Below are 20,057 nucleotides of genomic sequence, written 5' to 3'. Positions count from 1 at the left end.
TTAATTAAAACACAGTATAATGACACATTGTCGATCCCAGGGACTGTAAGCAAAAGCTTGATTCACTTGAGCAATTTCCTCTCATGGAACAACAGGAATCATATTTCTATTGACGAATTGTATTTGCAGGACCTGTATTGTTTATTTTCCCTGCTTAAAGTGGACTTTTCTTTCTGAGTCCCGCGTGTCTCTGCTGTATGTCCAACAGAACCCACTCAGTACCCTTGTGGTTAGCTGCACCTCACAGACAGGGTCTGAGCCATTTCGAAGGCGGACAATGTTAGCATTCTAACCCAGGCTTGTCAAACACGATTCCTGGAGGCCCAGTGTCTTCAGGTTTTCTTCTATCTGAGCTCTCCATTACATAATGGGTCCAATTATTTAATTAACTGCATGGCTGTAATATTTCTCATCAGGTTCTAAAGTATTTTTAGAGAAACTCTGAATGTAATTTATATGAAATGAAGGTTTTGAACTTTCGACTGTAAAAGAGCTTAAGAAACCTATACAGTATGTGTCTAAGAGGGAAAATAATTAGGTTAATTGTTTAATTCACAAGTCAGGTTGGAACAAAAGTCAGAAGACACCAGCCCCTTCATTAACTGAGTGGGGTACCCTTAGTGGGCTACATCCGGCACCTCCTTCTCAGATCCTGGACATACAGTAGCTGGATACAGGAGCTCCCAGAGTACAGATCTAAGCAGTTTCATCTCTTACTCCAGTTTTTTTTAATAAACCAAGATCATACTCTTTTTATGAGTCAGTCTTGTTTTTTGTCAGTTCTCCCTGACATTAGTCATGGAAACCCAACAGCTAGTCTGCAGAATATGACATAATTCCAGTGCCCTACCATTGATTTATTAATGAGAATGCAAATGAAGACCATCAGTGATGTTCTAAGGGGGGACCGGGAAATGAACTTTCACGTGGTCAAAACAGAAATAACACGTTCTGCAGTCACAATTATTCCTAGCGATGACATGCAAAGTAATAGGTGGACATGCACAAAATGTACGTACTGTATATATTTTTAAAAATCTAAAAAATGGAAGCTGAAAATCCTGGAGTGTTTTGTGCTCTGGGAACTAATGTATTGGATGCCACATGGTAATGACTTTTTACTCCCTCCAGACTCTTTAAACCACTGGAAGACCTTTAGTCACACAAACACAAACCAGGCTGGAGCTCTGGACTTGGGGGCTGGAGGGTTGTGGATTTAAAGCAGAGGTGCGGTGCTGCTGTTATTCACTTAAGCATCATTCAGATCTCACTGGTGCCACTCTAGCAATAGGTACAGTACTCTGCACTTTGTCATTGTAAATGAGAATTCAGTTACTTATTTGGTTTGATAGAACATTTAAAAATCCCCATTGGTCATGGGACAGGTGAACATTCGTGGGGGAAAGGCCCTAGTTATCCACTGCATGGAAGCCTGCTTGGTGGTTATTTTAGCTCTCCTTGCAAGTTATGTTGCTCTTCCCTGAACTCTGCTTTACAGGTGATTGAGCAAAGTTATCTTCTGGTCCTTCAGTCTGACCAGCCAAAGGCAAAGAGAGCGCTTGCTCGCTTTCTGATTCAACCTCTCCAGAAAGGGCTTTGTGTGGGAAGAATTCACAGAGGTTTGCTCACAATATTCATACGCATCACAGACTAACAAAATCTGTGGTTTTTACAGTGAAAATAGCACAGCTGATAGAAGGAACATATGGTTGACCAACTTTCTATTTGATTAAGATAGTTTACGAGCTAGTGCTGCTGATCATATAAAGAGCACTGCCATGTCTATACACATCAGATATGTTTGTGGTAAAACCTGAGGTTTTATTTTTTCCTTTTCCACTAATGCAACAGTTGTAGCCTCAGAGTAGAAAGAAGCTCTCACAACTGAACTGCTCTGATCCTGGAATTCAGAGAAACAAATGAGACTCCCATTGCAATTTATTATGATGCATTTCTGTTTTTACAAAGTGCACATTTTTGAAAAATAAACCCACATCACAAGGATAACTCTGGCCTCTGACCTTTTCTTGCTGTAAGTACTACATACTATTAAAAACAGTAAATGTTAAAATCATTTACTTTCCACTTTATCAGTCCAATTTGTCCGTAACACTTTGTAATATCAGAAATGAATCAAATTGCAGTCTAATGCCAGACACTAGCAACATCCTCTATTCTCTGCAACTGGAAGCTGCACTCTTGTCTCGTTAAAAAAAATAGTTGAGAAACTGCTTCATTGCTTTGGAGGCTGTGGCTACTTTTTAATGGAGTTTATAGTAAAGGTTTGGGAAGGTCAGTGACAACAGACAAGATCAGTTGCACTCAGCTGTCAGTAATTCCCAAACATTACCGATGTCATGTCCTCACCTAAAACATTATAAATACTATAATATATCCCCTTCTCTCCTCTGTATGTCTTTCTGCATCCCACCTCCACCTGTGCAGCTGCCCCTTGGTCACTCCTAACTCATCCTATGGCCAGGAGGCTAGCCCTCAACCACGTAGGTTAAGCAATAATTTGACTTAAACACTCCATAATCCTTTCTGTACACTTAATTCTTCACTATTGTTATTCCTAGTGAATTTATTTTAATGGAAGGTAACATATGTGAGTCTCATGCAGTGTGATGCTTTGAAAACAGGTGATGAAGCACTGTAGATTCACTAAAGCCAATGTGGACTGTAGTGCTCTGAGTGAAGAGATCAGAAACAGTGCAGTGCTCGGGATGGTCTTGGTACCCCCTTTCAGATTACAGGGCTATGCACTGGCCTTCAGATAGTGTCATGGGCAAAGGGATTATCAGAGACCATGGGATATTTCCTGTCAAGGAAGAGGACAAAAGAGGTCCGTGATGCTTCCAAATGACGGTTCAAATGAAATGCTTGTTAGTGTATGTTGGTTTTTTCGTATGATAAGTCTGACTTCTCAGAAAAGGTGTTGGTTGTCCACAGATACTTGTTTCACCATTGTTTTTGCTAGAATATTTGTTCAAGTGGATTGAATGAAATTCAATTTACAGAACTGATTTTTCTTTTAATAAAACGTTGTCCTCGTTCCTCTTGAAACTCAAGACATAGCCACAGAATCGCGAACTGAGCCAGGGATACGGCTACAATTTAAGTCATGCATAGTAATAATCTCTTCAACCTTGACTGTGGTATTTAAATTAAAAAAACTGTACATCGTGCAATTGCAAAGAGTGGAATAGCATGCTGAATACAGAAAGTTCATTGAAATCTCTTCCCCGCCCCAGATCCCACAGGATTGGCAAGAAGGTGATGACTACAGCTCTTCCAGGTCACACTTGAAAGGTTTCACACATCTCATTGGCTTTTGGGAAATATGAAGTCAGATTGCTTGCAGCCTGACACAAACATCACATTCCCGTGAACCATGAGGCTAGTGAGGTGCGACCGGAGGAAAAATAAAAGATCAGTGTTAATCATAGATGTAAATTGCATATTTGTGTTGCATGAACTTTGGTACATATATCAGATAGGCTACTCATCAATTAAGAGCTATAAAAGTGTCACATCAAATCAATGACTGCTTTCCTATCTCAATTTAAGGGGCATCCATCAAATCAGTGACTCCTCTGGCTGCTAATGTAACTTAGGAATGGGAGGTAGGAAGGCACTGAGTATAAGGACTTGCTACAGGGAGCAGGAGAGCAATAAGTCACATGACCTTGCGCACTGGGGTTGGCGCACCTAGTGGAAATTCCATGAGCCGTCAAATAGAGGCTGCATACAGTACTCTGCTGATGCGGGTCATGTCTTTCAAATCCATCATGAGGAGGGATACTGCAGAATGGATAATAACCTTACTGGATTTCAGATATTTTTGCTGAAAACGAAAAGGTGTTGGAAGAAGAGCAATAAATCAGAAGAGAGTGGTCTTGACATCTTTAGCAGTGGTGATATGCTGTCTTGGAAATATACTCAGAAGCACTGAACAGGCTACAAATGTGTGTTGGAACCAGTAGCACTTGTTGTGCTGTGAATGCCTCTCATGATACAGTACATGCCATTTGCTACTTTTAAACTGTGCTGTAGGATCATCCTACATAACACCAAATGGAAAGGCCACTTAAAGAATGCAATTGTGACAGAGCCAGCAGGCTATTGTTCAGCTGCCTGTTGGCTTCACACTTCCCTTGTTTATGGAGCTTTCTGCAGCGGAGTGTGGCTTAATGCGATGGCACAAACACTTGTCTGGTTAACTGTCTGTGGGCTATATGTCACACTGATAACCCGCAGGACGGTCATCTCAGAATGTGACGTTTACAGAGACAGCCAGAACTACTGCTGGGTGTCCCTTCTCTCGTGGGCAAGGATGAATAGATCATCGTAAATAAAAAGCACTTCACATGCGCCCAATCGGTGCCCAGGGCCCCCTGCAGTCCTGTCAATATTTAAAATGGCAATATTAAAAAAAAAGAAAACAGCAACAATGCAATTCGAAATGAAAGCCCTTGTGTTGAAACTTTTATCTTCAGATTTGCAGTCGGCGGTTTGATGAAGCGGCTGCTTTCTGGGCATGTATTTAATCAGTTCATACATACTGTATATATTAAAAAAACAAAGACACACGGAAACATGCCCTTGGGCTAATTCCAACTAAATGAATATCTGCTCACTTCTCATGTGAGAGTACGTCTGCACTCTGCCCTGCGATTTATCAGCCCTCACCTAACACGCACTGACTTCGTGACATCTAATTAAACGCAGACCAAACAGTCAATAATCCTTCACCCTAGATTTAGATCAAGATCCCGAGGCTGCTCGAGATGGATTTTCCTGCTGCTAGTCTCCTCCCATTCCTTCCCCGAGTCTTTTACCAGAGCCCACTAAACCACCTGATCTCCTTGGATTTTGCATCTCTGGAAACCCATAGTTACTAATTTGTGATTATCGATAAAGTCAGGAATAAACCCCAGTAGAAATAATACTCGCTCAGATGAGAATTTCACTCTCTCCAGGGTTTGAAGGAAGTCAGAATTTAAACAGTCCTGAGGCCCTCGTAGACTGGGTTTCTGGGGACACTGGGACCCAGCTATTAATGAGGGGTCTGCTGGAAAATCTGCACGTTTCTGGCTCTGCGCCCGAAGAGTAAGGGTTTTGACTCTAAATTATGGAAGTCAAGGACCACAAAGGACCACAATGATAAAAAAAACATCATGGGATTTGAATCTGTTAAGAAATTTGAAATTTCCATCAAAGCATGGTATGACTAGGGGTGTCTTTGGTGCTTTGAGACACACACATGTTAATTCTCATTTCCTCTTGTTTTCCTAGCAGCACGTTGCAGCCAGGAAGTAAAGGAACCAGTAGTTACAGTCACAGATGCTGGTCACTGCTCACTACTCATGGACTTTTCAAGCTTGTCCTCCAACACTCCAGTATAAGCAAAGGACAGTCTGCACAAGGAGATTTAATAAGGGTACTAAGGCTCCTTATTTACACACAGTGCTGACAGCAAACATTCAATTGCACAATCCCTCAACATATACACACAAACCTACTCCTTTTATGTAGCACCAGCTAAAATGCTTTTAATTGACTTTTCAGAAGGTTCAGAGGGCAACTCCACTTCCTATCGCTTGATCCAAACACAATAACTTGGTTTCCTCAATTTATAGGTTTTAGCTCTGAAGCTTTTTCCTTCACCTTCTCTTTCAAAAAGAAAAACACTTCAGGCTCATGGTTTGCAGGGCAGCATGAGCCTTATAAATTCAACCAGCCATCTTGAAAAGTCCAAGGGCCTTATGGGAAGTGTAGTCCTAGCAGGCCCTACACCTTGTAACACAAGGTTATACATCTCTGATCCTACAACCACAGTCAACCACAAGTTAGACCAGGCATGTTGGTGAGTTAAGGGCCAGCAGGGATGCATCCTTGAACATCTGTGGAGCTACAACAAAGTCCAGAAATATGTGACACTGAGTTAACCAAATCTAAATTCAGCATGTATCATACAATCAGCAAGAGAGCAGCAAAACAAAATTAAAATGGAAATTCAAGATGACACTGGCAAAAATGTTGATTTAGATTTACAAACAAGTTAAAGCCGACACTAAAACGAATACGGATTATGCCATACTGCAGATCTATGGTTAGTATTAAGAAGAGCGAATAAACAGTCACATCACTTAACAGACAGAGTAAATATAAATAAGTGATTTTTTTGTAGTATTAAAAGAGCTTTCTTTTTTTGCAGAGCATAGATTTGTTTCAAAACCCCAATCCTTCCTTTCTTCTTATCAGGGCTGTGATCATTTTAAACCGTAATTAAAACTGCTGTCATTCTGTCAGTATGGCAAGAAATAAAGGTGTTGAAAAGCAGTGTCGCTTCGCATGCAACGGATATTTCTGTGGACGACGCAAACAATGCTCTTTGTTTCGTAAACGGGCAATTTCTTAAAATGCGAATTCACCACAGCCCAGGTTTTAAAGATTACTTCTTCTGGAACTGCACGATTGAAAATGTGATCGTAAAGAGCATTTGTTACGGTGGTACACAAACCACTGCAAGACGTATCCCCAGTTAATACCTCTGCCAGTAAATTACAGTTTCTAGGCCATGTCTGCCCAATTTTATTGTGTACTTCAGGAAATCGCCTCCTTCATTATTTCCCGCACCTTAACGCCATGATTGTCTATCTATATTGCTGGTGGTCCACTAAAACAGTTTGCTGCTCTTTCAGAGATCTCAGGGTTCCAGTGACTGACTGCTTGGGATTATTCCTGAACTGGTTAATAGTAATGAAATTCCCTGCTACTGCATGTTACCAACCCCAATTGCTTTGATATGGCAGCTTAAGCCATTTCAGAATATACTATTAGCTTAATGAGACAGACCTGAGTTTAGCATGGAGGATGATTCATCCATCGTTAAAATACCAAAAGCAAACTCTGCATGGCTTTGGTCCCCGTTCTGTGCAGCTCCTATTCTAAGTCTTGGCTGTTTTGCATTTCAGCTCAGGCTCTAGAAGGTTTAATATATTGTGTGGCAAAGATCACAGCCTTAAAAGAATATAAATAGAAAATCCTGGAATGGCGTTCAGCACAATTTAACCGTTGCAGTGCTGTATTACACCTATTATCATAACTATATTAAAGGGAAACTTCAATCACAATATCTCAGACTGGTAATTAAATCTTCATAATTTAATTTACGGCATCACAAAAGTTCCCAAATTCCGAATTAAGCAGAAAATCCTGAACCTTGTGAAAGCACTGTAAGTCTCCGTTATCTCAAACCACTGGTCTCGCCACGGGCAAGAGCGAGAGTTTGTGAGAATTATGATGTGAAATCAGCCCTTCCTGCTCACTAGTCACTGTAATGACTAATGTACTGTGATGCTTGAGTGACTTGGCACAGGCTGTGCGGCAGACATTTCACTGCAGAAAAGTTCCAATGTAATCTGCATGCAGAGTTAACAAGTAAGATGTATTTGTTGGCAAAAGCGTCTCGAAGTTGATAAGTTCAATTCAATTGCACTTTTTCAAATCAGCAGTATAATTAAAATATCCAAAAAAAGCACTGTAATGTGTTTGTTTTGTAACATTAAATATAAATCAATACAGCAGTGAATTTGCTTGGTATAAAGCACGCGCTTTATTGAAACAGAAACAGATTGTCTTAAAGAAGCGTTATTTTGTGGTAGGACATGTGATTAGAAGCTTCTCTGCTTTGGAGTTTACAGGATTATGAAGACTAACAGCTTGTAATATGAAGTATATTTTCATTTCAGATACCGAACCAAAAGTTATGCTTAAAACAGGCTCCATTCCTGTCGTGATTGCCCATAAAATACCACAGATGAAATGAGAGTGCATTGAGAGGGTGATATCATGCTGCATAGAAAAATAGAAAAAAATCTATCTTCACAATTAAAGTGTCCTTTTTATCATAATTATGTCTAATACCAAAGATAAGATGTGCATTGAATTTGGATTTATGACTAAAAGCAATATTTCAACTGGATTAAAAGAGATGTGTTCACAAGCCTGCTTGTGTACAGTGTAATAGGGCTGCACACCTCACCAGCAGTTTTTTTGCCTCTTTCTCAATCGCAGAATATGGTGCTGCACATACCTGGAAATGTAATCTATTTCAGGATGGAAATTGGAGGTTTTACACATTACTGTGTACATTCTGGTTTTGTTGTGGTTTGAAATGCACTCAACATATGCTTTATGACAGGGGCTGACACTTCTGAAGTACAGCATCCTCCTTGGTGACATGGGGTCACCATAATGGGCTAGCAGACCCGCCTACACAGCAAATAAAGTGAAGAAATTGCTTCATCTACTGAATTAAGGCCAGATTGTATAAACCCAGTGGAATCTAACGAGGAGAGCTCCGTCTAACATCTCTTCAATGCATAGTAACTCCTTCTGCTTCATAATTGTGGGGTATCGTTGGAAATTATTCTCCAGAGGGAAGAGCGCCACCTACTGGTCCACAGCACCACTTATGGCAGCAATCTGGGTTTCCTAAGATGTCTCTCATTCCAATATGTTAAACAGAGAATAGGAGCCATTTCTTTACTTGCAAAAAGAGAAGGGTGGGTTAGTGGAATAAGATACTGAACTATACCGTGCTATAAGGCATTCTTGGATCAATGTGCTGGCTTCCACCACTTGGACAAGACAGCACGGATAGCTTCCTGTCATGTGCTTCTTTTCATTACGCTCAGTGGGCATGACATCCTACTCCTGCAGGTGCAAAACACAGGTGGCCCACTCTGGCCCTGCAGAGGTGCTAAGCAGAACTTCAAGCATTGAAGTTGAATTTTACATTAATATTTGTCTCAGTCATGCAAATGAGAGCTCACATGAAGGTGAACCCCCAACATCCTTTTCCTGCTACCCCTGTACAGAGTCTTGACTAGCCCCTTGGGGATAAAACAGCTTAAAGCCCCTGGAGTGAAGGGAGGTGACCCCTCTCTGTAGGCAGTGATCCCAGCCAATCTAACTAGGAACTATGACTTTGTACACAGCAGGGGATTACCATTGTTTTCGTGGACGGTACAAAAGCCACCAGCCTTTGCTCGGTTCAGCTTCTTCACGGCCTCAGAGTTAAAAAGAGCATCTCTCTTCTGACAGTGTGTGTTTTGTATGTGGCTCCTTTTGCACCAATCAGCTACACCCCAACACCACACATTACCATATGCTTCTCAGCTTTTCAACACAGATGATCAGTCATGCCCAGACACCAGGACATCGGGTGGAGATGTTCTGTAAAGACCCTTTTTTTCCCTTTTAAACTGAAAGTCATAAAAGCCTCGATTTTATTCTCAGCTTCTAATAATGTGACCATCACACTGTATGTTTTCTGTATTGATAATGACACCAGCACACAACGAGAGTCAATAACCCCACTCAGTGAACAGTGACCTGCAGTTCTCATGTTCCCATGAATTAGCTGAGGGCTAATACACCAGCAGCATCCCAGGCAGCCTGATCTGGGGTGAATAGACTGTCCCGGCAGCCTTAGAGCAATATTGTAATGATATTACATCCTCTACTCCCAGGCTAGTGTTTACTGCCACAGTACATGAAGAAGATTGTCGACAAGAGTTGACAGTAGACTAATCCCCGGGCTTGAAAGACATCTGACTTTAGTGGACAGGTTGAAAGAGCTTTGATGCTTTTAGTGAAAAACAAATGCTGCTTTGGGGAGATTTGATTGAGCTTTCCTGTCACAGGAAGAAAAAAGAAACACCAAGCTGCCTCAGGCAATCGCAGAGGCCAGAGACACCATAAACTGGATTGACAAATTTCTAAAAATGGAGGCACTCCTTCAAACATGTGAGTCATGGCATTAGAAGGTGAATCAAGAGGCAATGATACAGCTTCATGCACTTTAGAGGCAGACTGATGGTGACCTTGCACTGGTGAATTACTGGAAGACAAAACAGCATGCTAATACCACAGGGACTCTAAGCTCGCTTGTAGGCTGTTATGAGGCACTGAGAAGCAGCTACCTGTAGGGACATGTGGTACACCAGCTTGCAGATATAAATGTCTGGGTTATACAGGCAACAAAGAGGCTTGAGCAACCCTTTGCAGGTATGAAATGAACAGGCGGGATCCTTAGATCATTAAGCTGTGAGTAACCAGACGAGCCTGATGGTGCGAACGACCCTCTAGACTGTGAAACTTCTCATGTCTTATGTCTTTAACACAGGCGGGGCAAAGTCATGGTGGGGAAAAACAGTTCAAATGAGCTTCAAATCAAGGCACATACCGTCTCGTGCAAGAGGCGTGTACGGGACCTGCCAATGTGCGCACATTTCCTGCGCCTGGAGATGCTTTGCAAACTGTGTCACGGGCTGACCGTCTGAGGAGTGGACCGAAAGAGTGAATCGGTAGGGAACGATGAGGCGTGTAACTCAGTCAGCTCAGACGTGGTGTGAGCCGGGAATATGGTTTTCTAAGCACAGCCGTGTAGTGATGGAGTGATGGAAAAGCGAAGGGATGGATGATATTACACAGACTGCAACCCCACCCCATCCTCCTCACCCACACTGCACTTCAACCCTGCCCACATCCAGGAGCAGAGCCACACTTCTGCCAAAGACCAAACCATTTGCCGATCGCGCCCTTTTGCTGACTTTGTGAGAAACATTTCGAGACATTTTGGATCAGTAGACTGCTTTTCCGTGGAACAGAAAAAAAAAACCCACGAGGGATAACGTGTTCAATAAAAATTAAAATCGCAAGCAACTGTGAAGGAAACTGGGTAATCTAGTGGTGCTTGACAATTTAAAATGAGTTAATTAAACCAAACTGCTTTCTGTAAGATTTGGAACCACAACACAATCCATACTCTACCAGGGTTTTATGAACTTCTGTCTGTTCTGCGCTGTTGATCCCCTGCCAAATCACTCCTAAAACAAACACACAAGCCAAAGCCTTTAATGTTGTGTATTGATGACACAAAATATTAAATGTAATGTCAAACTGCATCATATTGAATCTGTTCAGCTGTTAAGCATCTGTCTCTGGCTTACGATGAATTTCTACAGCTTGCAGTTCTTAATTTATTTAGTTTGCTAGGATTTCATAATGCAAAAAATTCCATATGTTCTCCTCATATTTGCACAGCTATTCAGAATCGCTTTCTTTTTACAGACATTCATGATTCATGAGCTTTCCAATTACATTGAGCATGAGGTTCCCTTTTCTGCCTGTTAGATTGGCTGAATGAAAGGTTTTTACGTCTATGTTTTATGTCCGTTTTTTATTTCATAGTGTAACGCAAACGGCCGCCATTGCAGGTTGTGCGAGCCGGCTTACCAGCGTGGTGACGTCACCGCCCTTCCCTGTGAATAGCAGGGAAAGCAGCCGCGGTCTCCCTTTAGCTCAACCGGCTGGGTCCCTGTTGAGTGACACCGGAGGCCTGGGTTTGAGTCCCCAGCGGTGGGGGGCCGACCTGAGGCGGCAGCAGCAAGGGTGCATACCCACGTGAACCTGAGAGTGCTACAATAGTAACAAAGTGAACTTATGAATGCACAAGTGTCAAATTTCTCACCTCAACATACAGCCCAAAACTCAGCCCGCGCTCAGATATAGTCTTCTTCTTACATTTGTATGAAGCTGTGATGCAGCCTGTTGCTGTCTGCGCCATCCCAGGCACACATTTCAAGGCCATTTCCAAATGTTGGCTGTTCTGAAATTACAAACCCAGTTCCACTAGGTAAAAGAGAGAGGAGTCCTGACAACTTAAAGCAACTAGCATGAATCAAGGATTCTGGTACAAGCTACCCAGCCATGCAGTTGAAGTTGATGCCCTGGTGTCTTTTCAGAAATGGCTGGAAGAGATCCTGGGATGATTTAGCTACTAACTACCACATTAGCTGGGCTAAAAGACCTCTTTTTTTGTCACCAAACAATCTTATGTTCTATAAATTGCAGTAAGTATAGGTGTTGATGATTTGATTCAATCTGGGTTGAAGTACACATAAAGTACATAAAGCACAGTACTTCAATTACTGTGTGAGTGACGATGCTGTGTGCACTCAGCTTATCCTGCTCCCTATCTGGTGCATCCAGAAACATACGGCCCAGAGCGCTGTGCTTGGCCCCTGTTCTCATTTCTTTTTGGAGGAAGATCATTCTCCTGACTTGAGGAACTGATGCTTCAATGTCTGCTCTGCTCTGGGAATTGACTCCTGTGTGGTTGTACTCTTTAAATGTTAGACGCCGATGAATTGCAAAGTTTCGCTAATAATCTTTACGTTTTGATTAAGTGCAGAGAATTGGAAAGTTCAGCGAACACCGCTCTTATCTTCCCTAAAGAGGAAAAGCAGGCAGTCTTGCACACTCCCAGGCCTGCACAGCTTTGGCATCAGACACCCATTCAGATACCCTGTGGGTGAGGGATTCTGGTCTTCTGGCATGTGTAGCTGACAGCCCGACAATAAACTGAAATTCTCAAGCATATGGACCAGACATGGGTTTGAATCCATAAGCAGACACTGGTGGTTCACCCCCTCTTCATCAAGACGAGACCTGCCAGTCACAATCACACACCTGCCAATTTACATCCATAGAGTGTGGTCGTACTCACCTGTTGAAGATCTCAAGCACTTTACAGCTGTCAGTGTGCAAAAGCGATCTTGAACAGGTGGGGGGGACTGAAAAAATGCTCGGCGAGGGGCTGGGAATGTTAGGTCTCTCCTTGATGAATGCGGGGTGAATTCAATCTTAAAACTGTTACAGCTGTGTGTAGTGGAAGCACTTGATCCCACATCTGATGTTGACCTCTGTGAAGGCAGAAGCAGCTCAGGCGATATAGGAGGTATATGGGTATAGTTTATTAAAGTGACTTTAACAGCAGTAGTTGAAAAGAGCAAAAAAGGTTCATTCCGAATTGGATTCTGAAGGAAGGGGAGCAGGGGAAGCTTCCATTAAATTCCTATGAAATATTAACTGAATATATCTATATGTACTTCTCTTTCTTCATTTTGGATTTTGTGGAAGCCGTATGAAATATTAAGGTTATAGATTTGGTACTAACTTTCTGAAATGAAGTCTCGCTGGAGTGGCACGGCTCTGTTGCTCGTGTTTGTTCTCTGTATCCTGTTTCGCTCCAGTTACTCCAGGCCCCTCCCACCAGCACGGGACCCTTTACGGACCCACAAAGCCGGTGAAAGCATTATGGGATAATGAAGAAGCTGTACACTTGACCAGAAATCCTTTATGTGAGGTCAAAGGTCGAGAAGGATTTTCAGTTAGAATCTTTTTCCCTAAGGCAAGGAATATCTCTTCTGGACCTTTCCTGTTACTGAAAAAAGCTCAATCCGCAAATACTTCCCGAATGCTCTACACCCGGTGTGACAAACCAGCCCTTTTTTGGCCAGACTAATTTTGAACCTGACCGCAACTTGATGGGGGTGATCCCTCCCTTTGGTGAAGACAGGTGGCTTGTACTGTAGCACACCCGGGTCTTTTTTAGCCAAATTGCACTGCCCCTCAACAAAAGAAGAGTGAGGGAGAAGAATGTGATTGTTCTTCGTGACAAGTGCCTTCAGCTGTCCCTTAGATGAATCTGCCTTTTGTTCCTGGTGCGGACCTCAGTTTGAACAGAGCACAGAGCATGGTTTGGAAGATTGTCCGTCACGTGCCGATCCCTGCAGTGGAAATCGCACGTACTGTACTGTACCTCTGGGCTTCGACTTGATTCCCATTGCTTTTGGTGACATTTTGCTGCCTCTCTTTTATCTCTCGCTGTGTTTAACTTCAGGAAAGCGAAGTCTGTCAGCTGTGTCCATCTACTGTGTTTCTGCTGGAGTGCCTGGATGTGAATTAGATGTGTTTTGTACCCCTTCTCTTGTAGATCTTCAGGCTTCTGTGCCTGAGCTCCAAAATTAGTTGATTGGACAAGTTATTCACTTAACGGGATCTACTTAACCCTTTTCCCCGGAGTCTTTTTCTGGTAATGCCTTTTTGAGACCTATAAGACCAGATGGATTGGGACCTTTGAGCAGGGATTTGAAGAAGATTACTTTAATGTGTTCCCTTGGGGGAAAGTGTGTGATCCCTTGCTTTGATGAGGACAGGTGGCTTGTTCTATAGCATACGCTGGTCTTGTTTAGCTAAGTACCCTCCTCCCTGGCAAAAGGGGAGTGAGGGAAACAAATTTGATTGTTTTGGGGGGAGTATGGCACCCCTTGTCTCATGTGCACCCCATCACAGTGTCCTGCCCCCGAGACCTCTCAGCACAGAGCCGCAGATCTAAGGTTCGAGCTAGTAAGGCCGACTGAGCTGGAAGTGTGCAGGGGAAAGTGTTTGGAACGATGCTGTCTAGTCGCTGCTCGAAGTCTAATTAGCTTTCTAGCCTGCAGCAATACTCCGACTCTGTGGCATAAAAGGAGGAGTTTCTCTCATCTGCGTCACGCTGTGCTCCAGGACAGCTGGAGTAAGCACCTGTATGAGGCCCAGGGACCCTGTGGGTGCCAGATCTCACCAGGCCCCGCCTGCTGGTTTGGCTGCACCAGAGGTTTCCCCAGAGAGGCCTTGTGCTGTTAGCTGTGTGAGTCACACAGGGCTCCCTTATAGCACAGTACTGATCCCCGCTGGGTGACAGTAATGACGGTAATACACCACAAAGTATCAATCACATCTTGCATTAGCATAGATTTTACTTAAGGTTTGTTGACATCCTACAGACATGTCAAATTGATATGAGCTGTTGAGCTGTGGCCCCCTCCTGACAAAATCTAGGCTTTCCGTTGCTGAAAACTGGAGTGGGCTAGTGAGTTAACCTCTTAGTTGCCGCTCTCTGGCTGCAGCGCTTTGCAGACCTCTGTAGGAGGCCTCTCATCCCGAGCTTTTTGATTTTGTCCACGCGTGTCCGTTGCATTTGCGTTTCTTTATTGCCTCTTGACAGTCTGTAAAGGTTTCCATGGGAACGGCTGAGAGTAACGCTAACTACAAAAAAACAGGTTTAATTGCAATGTGGCCAGTTTTGCACAGTCAGCCTCCATCTTTGCCAAGCTTAGCTTGACCTTAACTGCAAAAGACAGCCATAAGGTGCCAGCTGGGAAAAGGGCTGGAGAGATGGCATCAGCAGCTTCATCAGGGCCAGGATGAGCGAATGGAAACCCGTGTCTAAGAACAGTTCAATACAGCTTTCACGATCACTCGGGAAACCGGAAGTAACGACAAGAGAGAAATGTCACCTAAGGAGAGTGGGAAATAATGATGGTGATGATAGAATGGCAGAGAAATAGAAGAATGACAATAATCATAAAATTACTCAGCCTTTTCTAACTGCTCGCAGCTTGGAGTATGTGAATTTAAACATCTCTGCTGCTCTTCTTTGAAAATTACCTGCTGTGCGGGACTCAGCCGCTGTGGAATTCATTCTTCCAGATCCTGTCCTCCAGTAACCCTATTCCTCTCGGAGAGGCGCTGTGAAGTTACATCAGGAACTTGCTTGACCCCCTCACGAGGGTCTAAAGTAGATGCCTGATCACTGTCTGTGCAGCTGGCAGAGCGCACAACAGGTCATTCATCTCAGCCAGCCCTTTCGGTATCTAGCAGCTACAGTATGGAATCTGAGGACGAAGCCGTGTCTTGGAGGAAGCGAGGGTATCGCCTTCAACAGCAATTGTTGGGGGGGAGGGGGGGGGGCGCGATTTGTTCCAGACTCCAACAACCCCATTGTGTCAGGAACTGCCTCCCGATCACAGTTTTAAATGTTCCGACCTGCAGTGCTCACAGGGTGCACTTCCCATCTAGAGAGGTTGAGTGAACCACAGATCTATTCTGCTGGAGGATTGCTTGTCTCCTAGTGCTGCTAAGCCAATGCATTAATTCATCTTTCATTCCCAGCCCCCGAGGAAGAACAGTCCTTCACAGGTGACTAATACAAATGCACAACTCCAGAGATTAAAAAACATTGATTTTTGGGGTTTGAAAGTATCATTTATAGTCCTGTAGTATTGCAATGGAACTCCATGAGAGGCACTATCCATCTGCATGAAATATGTCTGACTTTTTTGATGATGCATTATTTAATGTCATGAATTAATTGCCATTTAATGTATACATTTTTAATTTGCATACAACAAAAAACAGCAACCAGAGGCTCCCTGCTTCCTGCAGCATGACATCCTAAAAAAGCATAGCTAATTAAACTCTTCCAAGCTTTTGATTTATTCCTGAAGCCCAATTCTGTTTTGCTACATCACCACGACTTGTGTAATAGTTGGACAACTTGACAATTCGACACCTCTGCAACTGTCAGCTCATCTGGTTTAAACACCCAAAGTTCAGCCATCTCTTCAACTAATCTGAAAGATGAGGAGTAAGAAAATTTAGCTTAATAGTTTAAAATTCTTTGTGCGTTTGCTGGCGTTAATGTTCACTGCTCCTACCCGCAGCTTGGCAAAGCAGCAGTTGCTGGTAAGGTGTGTTTTCAATACACTGAACATTGTCTGGAAATAGCACTTCTACACAGCTGAGGTGCCTGAGCACCAGTCTCGCCACCAGCGCCTTACATCAGCAGTCAGCGTCAGTGAGAGTGTTTTTATATTTATCCCAAGCAAATTGAACAGTCACAGCCAGTAAGTCCTTCCTCGTCAGTCCTGGACACAGTACAGCGAACAGGCACGTGGTGCTTCCTGATTTCAGCCTTAAACTAGCCCTAGTTTAACGAAGGGGCTATCATTGCTACGTGTGCAGCTGTCCTTGTGTCGATGTGCTTGAGAGAGCCCCAGGATGTTTCACGAATGAGGCAGGGGCTTGAAAAGATCCCGGGTTTGCTTCTTGGCAGATCTTTCCATGCTGTGCTGGGTTTGGGGGTCCCACTGCCGATATTTTTTGAGTCGTACTCCTCCAGCACCCCACTGAAAAATGGGCTCTGGGGACATTGTGGATGTTGGGGAGAAAACTCCACCACGTGCCGCTGTGATCTTCTGAAAGCTGAGAGCTAGCACCCACCTTGATCGGCGCTTCTGTTTTCGCCTGAATGGTAAAGTGCCTTGTTGCGGTGGAGAGGATTGCAGGCTTTGAGACCACTGCGCCCTTCATCCCCCCATCCTCTTCACTTCGAACCTGTATTAAACCACAGACCACGGCTGACGAGGGGGAGAGGGGGGACCATAACCAGGGTGGCTGAGCTCCAAGCATCAGGTGTCTGGGAGAGCTGAATAATGCTTGCTTGCGGCGTTGAACTACGCTCCTGTGTAGTGTGGGTATGTTTTTATCTGGCTCTCCAGTGCCGTGTGCTGCCTCTGTAGCTGTTCTGGCTGACCCATCGCGTCCGGCAGACACTGTCAATGTTTTAAATTCCAGGCACGATCTGATTTCTGTAAAATCTCCCCACCACACATGCTATCTCACAATAGCACTCTATCCGTGCCCTCACATGAAGATCATTCTCTAACTGCATTTTGATTCGTACTTTTGAGCGACCTTGATGTTTATGGCACATGCACCTGCCTCTGTCCCAGAGAGTCTTAAGGCCCTTCAAGGGCTAATTGCTTCAACCAAAGATCCACATACACATACACATATACAGTATGTGAATTGATGCACTGTACATCATACCCAAAAGCTTTTGGGTTCAAATCACAGGTGCAGCACTGCTGTTGTTACCTGCATACAGTGCTTAATTCAGATTGCTCCAGAAAAATACCCAGCAGTATAAATTACTAAAATTCTAAGTTGCTTTGGATTAATGCATCTGTCAAATCAATTCATAAGACGTGTTAGTAACATATTGCCCTGTCCTTTTTGGAAAGCCTATAGAAATGATCAATAAATAATAAATGCTGTGCACAGTTGTGAGTACAAGGGACTTTTCCATTACTGCACTGCCAGTCTCCAGAGAGCATGCAGTTCTCAGAGTATCCCTCCGTCAGCATGCTGTCTTCTCATTGACAAACCTGAGTTCAGAGATGGGAGTGACTAGAATAACTCTTGTGAGAGGCTCACAGGCTAAAGGAACAGAATCCCCCCTTATTCCTGGATCCCTGGAACAGAGCAAATTTAAATTCCAACCTTGGGGACACATTCAGGCTGTACCATCATTCCGGATCCCGAGGACAGAATTGGAAATTAAGAGCAGGTGCATGTTGGTCTAAAAATAAGCACTACGGCTTTTACAGAAGGAGTCGTGGGGTGTCTGGAAGAAAACGCCTGAACCTGCTGTGGAAAACTGGCTGACTGGGGCAATTCCAAAAATAGCCGGGTGAGACCACAGGATTGATTAGCTATGGATTGACCAATCGAAGAAGGTGGGTTAAACAGACCCCACTTGCTTTGGAAGCATTTCTTACATTCCTATGTCCTGCATTCACCAAGGAGCACCAGGAGACTCTCAGGCCATGTGAGGCTAGTGAGAAAGAGGATAGATCTGTATGGTGCCTGAGTCTCATTGTATCTCATGGCCATCCACAGATCCCTTCTTTTGAGGAGCACATCAGGGATTTGTAAAAAAGTGGCAGAGGGCAAAACAAGACCCTGACCGGCATGCAGATTAGTTCATCTGTGCAAGCAAGCGTATTTTTTTGTTCTAATTGATCTTTTGCTAATGAGGAGAAAACTTTTATACTGATAAAATGAGCATTTTCAATTGGGCATTAAGCTTCATATTGGACAGAATCGATTCTCAGTTAATGAGAACAAATGAGCAAAGGACACTTGGTCCATCTGCTGTGTGGTCACATGGTTGTTAGGAGCTAATTTATTCCAGGAGGTATACAAGGGGATTCTTTTAGGATTCAAAGGTATCAGTAGTACCAGCAGCACCAAGCAACAAATCCTTTCCATCCAGCCCTTTGCAGAGGAAACCAAGGGTCATACAATATATTGTCTATTTTCAGTCTCCAAACACTTGAGCTCTAAGTACTGTGTGTTCTGTAGGTGTGTAACAATTTAATGAGCTGATGAGGAATGACTCCTTTCTAGCAGAACGTCACTACACTGGCATCCAGTCTCAGTAATTTCCGGTCGTAATCGGGCGACAAAGGAAGGGGTGGCTGGGACTTATTTTCTGGTTGATAAACAGGGGCTCAGAGGGTTTCCACAAGGGTAAATAAAAGCCGCTACGCTTCATTGAGAGACAGTCATTTCTGAATAAGGACATAGATAGATATCCTTTAGGTCATCTAAACAGTGGAAACAATATAAACTGCTTTTGGTATGAAAAATACAGACAAACCCACTGCTAAGCCTTAGCAGATGTAAATGCATTTGTGCTCTTTTCATGATCCCGTGTTGTTGACAAACTGGGCATTTCCTCTATAAGCTTTGCCTCTGGGGCGGTCTTTCAGTCACACGCACCTGCCTTCATCCTCTGTCTGCCTCGCGCACACTATTAACTGCAGGACTCGAGGATTTCATGACGCACACACGAATACATGAGCGAATTAACAACCATCACATTCCACACTCCTGTCCCAGGTACAGCTTACCGTCTCTTCCAGTTCTTCGGGGCAGGTGCTTTCAAAACTGAGACAAGCAGACGCTTATTTGCGCAAAGGGTTGCGGGAGTGTGGAGCCACACAACCGTGTTGTTGAAACGGCGGGGAGAGACCCCTGAATCAACTAGCTACTAGCAACCAAGCAATCTCCATGGGCCAAATGGCCTCCTCTCATTTTGCAAACAGTCTCATGCTCTGTCGTTGTTCTTATGATGATACTTGCACGCCTCTTTGCTCTCTCTGTCTCTGTGTTACCTTCCTTACGGGGCTACTGGATTTACACCACCCAGTTTTGTAGTTTACATTACATTCTGTTTTTTTTTGCATTGCACTAACATGTTGGTGTTTTTGTTTTAAATGGCAACCCCCCCCCCCATCCCCCTCACTGAGAGAAAAAAGCCATAAGCGTGATTCTGAGATATTGATAAGGCAGAGAGAGTGCCACACTGCTGCACTCCTCAGCCTACAGTGTGTGGGCTCCTCTCGGTGCTGCTGTGAGATGCCTGGTCTTGCTCAACCTGTAGCTGGGAGCTGTCTTCCACTGCCTTCAGCCCCCAGCACCCTACAGCTCCATACCTCCTCTCTCTGTCGGTCTCTCTGCGCTGCCTC

The 20,057-nt window shown here is 43.7% G+C and overlaps 1 protein-coding gene across 2 annotated transcripts in view; it reads right to left on the bottom strand.

Annotated features, from left to right (window-relative positions):
* Positions 1-20,057, bottom strand: part of frmpd3 (FERM and PDZ domain containing 3) — a 103,586-nt gene that overhangs the window by 82,736 nt on the left and 793 nt on the right. The gene's annotated exons all lie outside the window — the stretch shown is intronic.

This window comes from Lepisosteus oculatus, chromosome 8, assembly GCF_040954835.1.
Source record: "Lepisosteus oculatus isolate fLepOcu1 chromosome 8, fLepOcu1.hap2, whole genome shotgun sequence".
In the NCBI taxonomy this organism is placed as follows: domain Eukaryota; kingdom Metazoa; phylum Chordata; class Actinopteri; order Semionotiformes; family Lepisosteidae; genus Lepisosteus; species Lepisosteus oculatus.
The sequence above is the reverse complement of the archived record's forward strand: the minus strand, read 5'-3'. Positions and strand labels throughout refer to the sequence as shown.